The sequence below is a fragment of the Amblyomma americanum genome, chromosome 2 (assembly GCF_052857255.1).
Source record: "Amblyomma americanum isolate KBUSLIRL-KWMA chromosome 2, ASM5285725v1, whole genome shotgun sequence".
Classification (NCBI taxonomy): Eukaryota; Metazoa; Arthropoda; class Arachnida; order Ixodida; family Ixodidae; genus Amblyomma; species Amblyomma americanum.
Genome location: NC_135498.1, coordinates 187,082,111 through 187,091,842, shown reverse-complemented (window position 1 = coordinate 187,091,842; position 9,732 = coordinate 187,082,111). Strand labels below are relative to the sequence as shown.

General features: G+C 48.9%; 1 pseudogene; it reads left to right on the top strand.

Moving 5' to 3' along the window:
* The first annotated feature begins 8,494 nt into the window (after nt 1-8,494).
* Nucleotides 8,495-9,434, top strand: LOC144119376 (N-acetylglucosaminyl-phosphatidylinositol de-N-acetylase pseudogene; annotated as a pseudogene).
* Nucleotides 9,435-9,732: the final 298 nt, after the last annotated feature.

Genomic DNA, 9,732 nt, shown 5'->3' with positions numbered 1-9,732 from the left:
CTCAAAACGAACCGTTTGCCCTCATTTTGATAACATTGATTGGTACTTAGCGTGCGTGCTCCTCATCGAAGGTATCAAAGTGAGGTCGCAAAGAATTAACAAAGACTTCTAGAGAGCTTAGCAGGTCTACGGCAGTTGAAATGTCTAGCCCTGGTTTCTGAAGTACTACGCTCGTTTTGTAAAAGCGCTCTAAGATTTCACTTTAGAAAATTGCCATGAACGTAGTCTCTAGTCTTGTCATTTTCTTGAAGAGAGTGTGCTTCGTTCCTAGTGTCACCGTTTTCTTCCTGGTTCTTTGATATATATTCAAGGCAACACCAAGACTGCATTGAAAGCTTTTAGAATGACCTTACATGATTCAGCGTGTCTTGACCACCTTGTCTCAGAGAGACTTCTCAAAACAAGCTGCTGGCCAGTTCCGCCCATGCAGTCCTAAAGATACCGCCATCGCTTAGGTGAGGCAGCAAATAACACATGCAATCTCTGACTTACAGTGAAAAATTTGACTGCCTCAAGGCAACTATCAACGCTACACGCGCCAACTAAGTTCAGTGAATGACCAGCACACGGGACGTAGACTGCCAGTTCGTTCAGGTGTTTGATTACGAGTTTGCAGGCCTAAGTATTTTCTAGACATATTACTCGGATTATCATAAGCTTGGCCCCGACAATCTTCAATTGAGATGGCATTGGTCGTCAAGAGGGACATCACGGTATCTAAAAGATACAAGGCGGTATGCGATTCGATTGGAAGAAATCCAAGAAAGCGTTCGTACACTTTTCTATTTAAATATTATCGTAAAACAACTGACAGCTGATTAACGTAAGGTCTGGAGTCGAATCAACAATTAAACAGAAGCATTTTGCGCGTTTGACTTCGTCAGCGAGACATTCCTTGACAGCCATTGCCGTATGCTCGATAAATTCATCACAAATGGTTTTTGACAGACGCGATGGGTGACCTTTTCCTTTGTTCCCGTAGCGTTTGATGTGCCCCTAACTCACTGTCTTCTCTCGGGCTTTACTCCTGAGGAGGCAGAGAAGACCGCCATCGCCCTAGCCCTTGCACATTCGGATGCCCAATACATCTTCAGCGACTCCAAAACGGCTCTGTCCAACTTTGCCAGGGGCAGGATTCATGCCCCTGCCTGGGATTTGTTGAACACCCCTACCCAAAATTTACCGCGCAGGGTAGAGCTTCAGTGGGTGCCGGCTCACTCTGGGAACCCTGGAAACTAGGCTGCCGATAAATTGGCCCGAGGTTTGATTTGCCGGGCTCATTAGAGTCTCGATCCAGGATTGTCGAGGGAGCGGGCGCACACCTTTGCGGAGCTCACGCAAATACCCCGTTTGGACCGTCGGACTTACCCTCTTCCCCACCCCTCTCTTACGCACTCCCAACAGATCCTCTTCAGACGCCTCCAGACCCGCTCTCTGTCATCCCTCAGCTTTTATCCCACTATTGCGGCACATCCCCTGCATGCTCCCTATGCGGTGACCCCCACGCCACACTCTCCCATATCCTTTTGGGCTGCCCTGCTGACCCTCCCCCGCGGGGACAGCACGCCATCTCGAGCTGGGAGGACTAGGAGGTCCTGCTTATGTCTGCAGAGCCGACATCGCAGCTGGCTGCGGTGACTCGGGCTGCCGAAATAATGTCCCGGCATGACCTACTTGATGCAGTGCGGGACCGCGCAGTGGCCCAGGGACCCAGCTGGGTCTAAAACTCACTTGCTCAATAAAGTTTTTCTGTCTGTCTGTCTAGAAAGGGCTCAAACTTTATAATGGCCTCAAGCACTCCCATATCATTTCTATTTCGCGGTGAAGCAAAAATCTCCTCACTGCCTCTAAACTCTAGGTTCCGCTAAGCTAGAAGCTTAACTACAACGACTACGCGCTTCAACACCTCTATCCAGGAAGCGGTCTCAGTGACAAGATGCTTAATCAGTTCCTTGTCAATTGGGCTGGTCGAGTTAGAGCGGGCGAGCCATGCTGCCGAGCAGTGCTGGTGCTCGACGCTGTTTTCATATGCGCAAACCTTTTCTTCTCCTCTTTACCAACCAGAAAAACCGTGCGTGGTGAAATCTCTGGGGTTGCTTGAAATCGAAAGTAGTTTGCGTATGAAAAATTAAGCGCAACATTTCGACTCCGACTACATTAACCAGTGTCGCTCGTATGCCTCCCCATTTACAGCCTTTCGCATGAAAAGATGAGGTGACATATAGCGTTTCTGAGTTTAGTATTACCTTTCGGAAGACGGAAAATTTTCTGGCCGATTTTGATAATACATTGGCCCTTTCTCATGGCATATACACACCGAAAGTTGTCAGTAATAGCTTCCGGCCACTTAGCAGGGTCACTTCGGAGAGTCTCGCAGCGTACATCTTGCTGTGGGGGTGTCTGTATTTCTCTGCTGCCGTAACGAGAAACCGTCTCATTCGTCATCTTGAGGCACGGTTTGTGGGTGGGAACATGATTATTTGAAGCCAAACTAACAGCAAACAAGTGAGTTGGTTCTTGGAGTGTTGTTTCCTGGCTCTCTTTAGTAGAAGGAGGCTCATCGGGGAGGTTTGGCGCCTGTTGATCAGCAGTAGTAGAAATCGGGCTAGGCGGACCGGACACCTGGAGAACTGTGGCAGGGGCCTGGCCGAGTAGCATAGACGTTTCTGACTCAGGAACAGGACAGGGCTCGGTTACCGTCGGATGCTCAGAAATATGGACGACCGAGGTTGGCACCGTTTTCACAGGATCCAGACAACCAAGATGAGTCAAACCTTCCTTCTTGCCAGGAAACCGCGGTGATGGAGTTGGCAGGCAAGTCCTCCACTGAAGCACAGTCGGTACTGTTGGGAGTTTGACACGGACTTTGGGTAGAGCGATCATACTGCTTCGCGGAAGCTGCATTCAGTAGGTACTTTGTCATTTTGGTAGCTTCCTTTCATGCTCTTCTCTTTCTAACTTCGCCTTTCCTTTCGACGCACCACTTTGATGCTTCCGACCGAGCATTTTCGCATGAATCTATGCTAATTGTTCACCGCACCGGGTTCTTCGTCAGTCCGACGCGACCGCAGGTGTCCAACGGTGGCCGTCCCGACGACTGGCGCAAGCTGCCTGGATGTTCAGTGGCTGGCCGATAGTGTTGCGTCCCCCGGGAGCTTCTCAGCGGGCGGGCTTATGCAATCTTAACCGGCGGCTCGGGGCTGAATCGCAGCCCGCGATACACTTGCTTTCATAGACGCGCGCCGCGTCTGTCGGTTACTAGCGCCAAAGAAGGCGTTGACATACGCATAGAATTCCTTGTAGAAATTCCCCCCTTCCGTGCAGAGGAGGTTGCGCATAGGAGGATCCGGGTCGGGGTTGCCCTCACACCAGCCATCACTCGGAAGTGGCCTCAGTACCGAGAATTGTTTCCTCGGCCAGGGTGTCCGATATGTAAACACGAGGACATTGAGGCCGACATTCATCACTTACTGTGGGACAGCCCAGCTCTCTAGCCTACAAGGATCCGGCACCAGATGGTAGCAGGTCTTTCACCGAGCAACCCTTCTTCATACATTGCCTGGACGCCGGGACCATGCCATGGTTCTCTACTGGACTTCATCAAATCAGCTAACCTTCTTCCATTCATTTATTCTCTACTATATCATTCATCGCACCTTCACCCATCATTGATTCCCTGGGGCAATAAATTTCGCTTTTAAAAAAATTCAGCCCTTCGCCGTTCAAACTCTCCCCTGTTCCCGTTCCGGTCTCCTCATCCTATTGCCTAGGAACAATCGTCTGTTCTGGAGGTTCTCAATTTTTCTTTCGCCCCGTCGACGCTGAGCGCGAGAACGAATGGGAGAGGGTGTTTTCTAGCGCGGGCGAAGATACGCGGCCTCCGTCGCTTCTGAGTCATCTTTTTCTACTTCTTTCTGGAAGGTTCGGCGGCTAGTCTGACCTACTTTTTTCATCGAGCGTGCGCGAGGGTGCACTCTTCCACAACCCTAGCCCGAGCAGTGAACATTCCATGCCCCACGGCACGCGGACAAAAGCTTGTGTAACGTCTTCTTTCCTTTCCTGCCTAGGCTCTGCCATCAGACTCATCATCATCTGCTATCGGTTTCATCCTCCCCGGACCAAATTACCATCACGGTAAAGAAAAGTCGAATTGGAGGCACTGTTGGGTACTGCAGCTCATCATTTCAATGAGGACAGCGGCGGAACTATTTGAAAGGTGGAGGATGGCGTGGTGGTGACGAGGGGCGAGGGAGAGTTAGGTTCTTATTACACATTACATGTTTTATGTGTTTCCCCCTTTCCCCCTTCTCCAGACATCACTGGACAGACGGACTGGCAGGAAACCACGAAAACTCTTCCAAGCAAACGCACCTCGCTTCGTTAGAAAGAGGGCCCCGCCGGGGTTGCGGGGATTCCTGTTTTTGCAGCTCGACACGCTCCCCCGAAATGATCAGGCTAAACGCATGCTGTTACATTAGGCGGGGGGCCCCGTCTGCTTGTTCTGGTTTTCTCGCTTCATACATGTCGCTCGAAGTTCCGTTGCCCATGGCTCCATATACAAAGCAGGTTAGAATAAATGGGCCCCCTTCTCTTACTCTCCGAGGTGAGACCCTGGGCTGTAGCCCCTCCCCCTCCCAATATGCAGCGCTGCCAGGAATGCAAAACACAGAGGCGTGTTTTCCGCCTTAGATATTTTTATGCACTGTGTAAGCGCGAACGACCTTTAATTTTAATCTAAGCACCTCAGCTTCTGAACCTTTTCTGAAGTTTTCACATCTTAATTTCACCACCTGCATTGCCGACCTGTATGTAACAGAGGTTATCGTGATTGCTCTGAAAGATTTTATGTTCGTCCTATCTCCCATTCCTTTTTAAATGAAATTAATTATTCTGTCGTCAGCTGTTCGAAATTTGCTTATTTTTAATTACTCTTTTCAATGTTTTAACGACGTTTTCATGCTTCTTGGGCCAAGTTCATAAGTCCGATTGATTGGAATTTCGTCTGCCCTGCTGATGTGCACTTACTAATGTTTGCCTCCGCCTTGTTTCAGTTAAGATTGGTCCGTTTTCAGCTGCTTTCCAATACGCTGTCTTGAGTTGCTCTCTCATAACTGATGTAATGTAGTTCACAGCGTCTTCTCCCCCTAAGCATTTTTCCTCAGCAGCTTATAATCCGTTCCTTCTTTCTTTGATTCGTTTTACTCAGCCAGCTTACATGGTTCCAGAATTTTCTTGGCCCCCCTTTAATTCCATCGCGAACTTCAGCTAGCCAACGGGCACAGGACTACATTATTTTAGCCTGGACAAGGACCTGACCTGCACTTGCTGTTTCTTTTGTCGATAAGATTCACATTTTTGCTGTATTTACTCTTGAGATAACTGTGCATTGTTTGCTTCTCTGTGTTCCCTTAAATATACCCTTTGTTGGTCGACGGCTTCCTAAATTACCCTACTCCACCAGCTTCGTGGCTCCCTCTTTCCACTTTTACTTGTATCGTTTCGCACTGATGAGTACTTCTAACTTATTATAATCCCAGTTTTCCATGGGTCGTTGCCCTATCGCTTCCTAAACGCCTGCTGCTATGAACGCTATTTATCCGTTGTTTCATTTTGCGTTCCCTTTTTGTATCTACTGCGTTTCTATTTTTATCAGTGCGCCCTTCTGCATACTAATGCGCTCATGGCCATTTCCCAGACTGTACTCCCCGTCTTCGTCCATTTGCATTTTTGCGAGCTTGCTACAGGTTCCCCGCGGCATTTGGCAGTAGTCATTGGTGGTCTACTTGTTACTGAATTTCCACGGGATTCATCTCTCACATTTAATTTCTCTATTACCATTAACTAGTTTGCTCTGCTCACAGAGGTCTAGAATTAACATCGCGTTACAATATTTGAATGTATTAAGATCCATGATGTTCTTGTTCATGTCCCCTAACGGAAAAATATCTGCACTGTCCCCACAATATTTTATATCGCCATTTAAAGACTTACCTATATCCTTGTTTTCTTACCTGCATTTGCCCCCGGCCCCTAAATGTACGACATCTAGTCATGTGCTTTTACCGGCCATTGTTTCTGATACCTAGATACGTGTTTTGATAGTTGATTTCATTTTTTCCCAAATTATTCTTTGATGCATCCGCATACCTATCCCTCCCCCTTATCCTCTGTTGTTCGGTTGAACCCTTCCCAGACATAGCCAGTGGATATTCCAGATCCTTGAGGTGTGTCTGGATGGATGGATGGACGGACGGACGGAAGACGTAAAACAGAGGACGGACCACGGCGTTGGTCTAAGGAACTCAGCAAACTCCAGCGGCAGTAGTATTCTATGCCATAATCGAAAATTCCCTCAATTAGACCACGGATTCCCTATTTCATTTACTTTTGAATGGAAAAGCTTCACTACGCTAGGCAATGCAGTCATCGCGTAGACCGGAGAATGTCTTGAACGACTTTGAGCCCAGCCACATTACCTGTTTATGACCATGTTAAGTTGACCTCTGACCTTCATTTAACATTGGGTAAACTTTAGAACATCTGATGGGGTGATGAAAGCAACGTGATGACGTTCGATGGGGGTGTCGCAAGACCATGTGATAGCGCGTCATAGCCACGTGGTCGTGGGGGTATATATAGAACTGTATATTAAACTTATTTTTGGAAACGTGGCGGAGTGCCTGAAGGTTGCTTCACTTCCGCCACCGGTTGGCCAGGGACATTATAGCGCGCGTCTTTTCTATCATATCTTTCTATCCTATCTTTCAATTCTCCTACTTTCAGCGTGCCCCGCCGCGGTGGCTCAGTGGTTAGGGCGCTCGACTACTGATCCGGAGTTCCCGGGTTCGAACCCGACCGCGGCGGCTGCGTTTTTATGGAGGAAAAACGCTAAGGCGCCCGTGTTCTGTGCGATGTCAGTGCACGTTAAAGATCCCCAGGTGGTCGAAATTATTCCGGAGCCCTCCACTACGGCACCTCTTGTTCCTTTCTTCTTTCACTCCCTCCTTTATCCCTTCCCTTACGGCGCGGTTCAGGTGTCCAACGATATGAGACAGATACTGCGCCATTTCCTTTCCCACCAAAACCAATTATTATTATTATTATTTCAGCGCGTGGTAGCGATTGTGGCTCAACTTGAGCCAGTGGGCAGGCTTGTGAACTTTCCTTTTCGTTCTTCCTGGCAACAACAGAAGAAGAAGAAGAAGCATGTAGCGCAGGTGCCAGGGCCGAGCATCAGACGCTTATCAAGAGTGCTTGCTATTCGCTGAATTCCAGGGTTAGCCAAGTTAAGCCACGGGCACTTTCTTTTTTCTGCAGCTGCTTGAAAACTCCGTCAATTTGGAAAATGCGATACATTTTTGGCTCTAAAATTTCTCTGAAATTCTGCAAAAGAACCCTTTGCGTTGAGTTTTGTCCCTAAAATTTCCAGAAAAGGGAAAATTAGCCAAAATAAACATCACCGCCCTGCGGCTTCTTCTGTCGCAGCACACGAACGCGAATTGATTATTCAACCCATGCTAGGCGATCACTCAGCGACAAGGAAAAGGGCTGCTGACGGGGAAAAATACTGCCGGCGATGAGGCTCATGTGATGCCATGCAGCTATGCCTCGTTCCTTGGTTCCATCGCTTCATGCTTGGAGCTTCAGCGCTGCAGAGCGGTAGAAAGCCGTAAACGATTACTGAGAACCTGCCACGACCAGCCAGAGTATAACCTTCCCGGCTGTCCTTGACGTGGGAAGGAGCAGTTTAGGACAGGGTTACCCTTTCGATCAGGGTGTAGGGGAATAGCTGGCCCATGTGCGTATGCGCAGAACAGGAACACCAACGGAGTTATTAGGGAGCTTTAGAATAGGGACCCCAAGGCTTGGGGGCCGCAAGGAAATAGCGGGCTCCAGCGCTACGTACGACTGCGCCGGTGAGCTTTAGATTAGGGGGTCTCACCTAGGCAGCGGGGCCAGGCTTGCGCTTATCGATTACAGCGCCACTACAGCAAACCAAGAAGATACTCTAAAGAAAGTTATTAAAATATGCGTTTATTTCTTCATCACAAATATTTACTATTGCACACGTACAATTAAGAGTAAAAATGAAAAGGAGTGTTTTTAAACAGCTTTTTTTAAGTCGATGCAAAATCGGTCAGCCAAGGCATCTCCATGACGACCACGATGGAAGTGTTTTAACGACCAATCGGTATGGGTACTCGCTAAGCCTAGCAGCTCTGTAAACACTGAAGCACTGTGAAAATCTGGCGCGTTTCATCGCTAAAGTTTTGTGGTGCGGGCACCTTCAGACAAAGCGAAAGCTTCGTACGCCATTCGTTTCCCGTGAACATTGGTACAAGAGCATTCTCTGGTGTGGGGGTCCACCAGTTGTCGAGCTTGCTCCAACTCATGGGACTTGCTTCTTGGGAAGTGGTCTGGCCCCGGCCTACCCCGTGTATGGTTGGGGGAAGCTCTTGTGGCAGACCGAAAACTTCTGGCAGTGCGTCTCTTCGCCGTGGCAAACTGACTCCTGCCTGCTGCGAAGTCTTTGTGTGTGCGCCCTGGCTAGTTCTAGTGCGCGATGAGGCCTAGTGAACGATGAACGTGACGTCCCAGCCTCGCATTCCTTCGACGAAGGTACGGCGATAAGCGCCGGTGGTTCGCGCCTCCCCAGCATGGAGTACGGGTTGTGGCTCTCGCTCAGCGTGTTCGTCGTGTCAGTGCTGCTCCTGTTCTACCTGTTTGTGTGCAACATTCGGCGACTAAGGACGCGCAAGAACATCGGTGCCGTGGGCACAGTGCTGCTTGTTATTTCCCATCCCGAGGACGAGTGCAGGTTCTCCGGTCCGACGGTGCTCCGTTTACTGCAGCGGAAATGCCACCTGTATGTCCTGTGCCTGTCGAACGGCAACTACTACCGCCAGGGAAGCGAAAGAAAAGAGGAGCTGCACAGCAGCTGTTGTTCTTTGGGCATCCCGAGTGGAAACCTGATCATTGTACAACACAGCAACATGCGTGACGATCCATAATTTATGTGGAACTCAAACCTCGTGGGTAGGATTGTGCAGAAATACGTGAAGTGCCTCTGTGTTGACTCGGTCATCACGTTTGACCAGTCGGGAGTCAGTGGCCACCTGAATCACACAGCAATCCACAAGGGAGTCGTGGGCATACTCAAGTAGGATGTTGCTCCTGCTGGCTGCAGGCTCTTGGTATTTGAGTCGGTAAACAAGCCACGGAAGTATGTTGGCTTGCTGGACGTGCCTTTGAGCTACCTTCTCTCGGAGCATGCCTATGTGCTTCCGTGGAGCATGGTATCCCTTGTTAAGGCTGCACTCTACAAGCATAAGAGTCAGATGCTGTGGTTTCGCCACTTGTACAGCTTTTTCTCCCGTTATATGGTTGTAAACACGCTGTCAGAGGTCATCGTTGCTGAAAGCAAGGATGACTGATTTACGGACTTTCTCTTGCCGGCTGGCTTGATCAAAAACTTTTTCCATCCCTTTTACTCCTCTTCGCCGTCTTTACCTCGGTGCATTGAGACTGGAGTGCAGGTCCACTTAATTGTAGAAAAGTGGTGCTCACAAAGCCGAGTCATTATTGTGTTTTGTTCATTGATGATGCCACTACATATTAGCATTATTTCTACAGTAGGTCTCTCTAGGTGCTCGTCATTTGTTTGGCTGGACATTTTGAAGATTTTTTCTAAACTGGATTAAAGACAATCTTAGTAATCGCATGCAATTTGTT